Genomic DNA, 2,613 nt, shown 5'->3' with positions numbered 1-2,613 from the left:
CCCCCCCCCCTCGTAACACACCACCACTGTAACAAGGCATGATAACAGTGACAAGTGATAACACTAGGTTATCGTAACACATAACACATCCTACTGTACTTATTGGGAGTACAGGACGCAGTTATTGGTGATTCTGTAACCACCTTTCCACCACCGCCCACGGGATGGGTATGGGGTGCATAATAAAGATATGAAATTGGTCCACCAATCAGGTGTTTACTATATCTACAAGCACAAAAGCATGTGTTTTTATCCCGACAAAACCACGTGAATATTATTTTCAATAAATCTATAATATCATTTTCAATAAATCTATAATATCATTTTCAATAAATCTATAATATCATTTTCAATAAATCTATAATATCATTTTTAATAAATCTATAATATCATTTTCAATAAATCTATAATATCATTTTCAATAAATCTATAATATCATTTTTAATAAATCTATAATATCATTTTCAATAAATCTATAATATAATTTTCAATAAATCTATAATATCATTTTCAATAAATCTATAATATCATTTTTAATAAATCTATAATATCATTTTCAATAAATCTATAATATCATTTTTAATAAATCTATAATATCATTTTCAATAAATCTATAATATCATTTTCAATAAATCTATAATATCATTTTTAATAAATCTATAATATCATTTTCAATAAATCTATAATATAATTTTAAATAAATCTATAATATCATTTTCAATAAATCTATAATATCATTTTTAATAAATCTATAATATCATTTTCAATAAATCTATAATATCATTTTTAATAAATCTATAATATCATTTTCAATAAATCTATAATATCATTTTCAATAAATCTATAATATCATTTTCAATAAATCTATAATATCATTTTTAATAAATCTATAATATCATTTTCAATAAATCTATAATATAATTTTCAATAAATCTATAATATCATTTTCAATAAATCTATAATATCATTTTTAATAAATCTATAATATCATTTTCAATAAATCTATAATATCATTTTAATAAATCTATAATATCATTTTCAATAAATCTATAATATCATTTTCAATAAATCTATAATATCATTTTTAATAAATCTATAATATCATTTTCAATAAATCTATAATATAATTTTCAATAAATCTATAATATCATTTTCAATAAATCTATAATATCATTTTTAATAAATCTATAATATCATTTTCAATAAATCTATAATATCATTTTTAATAAATCTATAATATCATTTTCAATAAATCTATAATATCATTTTCAATAAATCTATAATACAACATATGTATATAAAATATCCTTGTATACGAGATGCATTATATACACCTTTAAATACGGTAAATGATAAACATAAAACGTATATACATATAAGTTATATATAAAAACTTATATATACACAAGGTACACATATAGTAAATAACATCATCTGTATATGCAAAGCTTCCCACCAGTATGAATGGCCTTCAGAATTACAAATTCATTCATAATTCTGCCTTTCACGTATGTCATACCAGTCTGGAATTATGCATCGTCCGCTCGGGGCTCCTATCTTATGAAAAAAAATTTAAACAGGGGAACTACCTGGAGTTTTTGCATCGTATTGGACGTAGAGTTGAAAGGTCTGTGAGTTAGTACGCAGACTTAGCCATCTAATCTTCGGAGACTTGATCACGACACACAAAATACTCAAACAATTGTTTGAGTCAAAATACTCAAACAATCGACCTGTTGTCCCAAGCATAACAAGAACACTCCAAACAGAGAACGCACTTAAAGCTTGCCCTTAAGTGTCTCAAGTAGTTAGGGATTTCTAGGCCTAGTTAGAGATCCCTTTCATCCTTCAGGGGATTAAACAGACAGACAAAATAGCTATTTCAGGTCATTATGACCAGTTGTAATTACCAAACTAATCCTTTTAATCCCCTTGTTACACTGTAAAAAAGTTTTATAATATGGAAAATGAAAGAGTTAGTGAGGTGGTTGTGGTGTGTATAGTGTATGTATAGTGTGTGTATAGTGTATGTATAGTGTGTGTATAGTGTATGTATAGTGTGTGTATAGTGTATGTATAGTGTGTGTATAGTGTATGTATAGTGTGTGTATAGTGTATGTATAGTGTGTGTGTATATACTGTGTGTAAAGTATATGGTTGTATCTCCGTTTTACGTCAAGTGAACGGTTGCAACAGTAGCAAACAGGTGACACATGTTTCAGTTAAAGAGTTGTATACCCAAACAGTGAATCTGTTACATTTGGTAAAGATTGGGTGCTCCAAGTTCTGTATTTTATTGAGAGATTCGACAACATTCGCGGCTGATGTTACGATGGCGGGAGATAACAAGGTTAGTCTGGTGACATAGTTAGATATCCAGGTAGAGGACATAACTACCAGATAGATGTATATACGTGTATATACATCTATCTGTATATAGCCTAATGTAGCCTAATATAGGCTAGTCTCGTGGACTTGAGTAGAAACTATCTAGAGTCTCTCTCTCTCTCTCTCTCTCTCTCTCTCTCTCTCTCTCTCTCTCTCTCTCTCTCTCTCTCTCTCTCTCTCTCTCTCTCTCTCTCTCTCTCTCTCTCTCTCTCTCTCTCTCACTCT

The sequence above is a fragment of the Procambarus clarkii genome, chromosome 50 (assembly GCF_040958095.1).
Source record: "Procambarus clarkii isolate CNS0578487 chromosome 50, FALCON_Pclarkii_2.0, whole genome shotgun sequence".
In the NCBI taxonomy this organism is placed as follows: Eukaryota; Metazoa; Arthropoda; class Malacostraca; order Decapoda; family Cambaridae; genus Procambarus; species Procambarus clarkii.
This window is presented reverse-complemented; position numbering follows the sequence as displayed.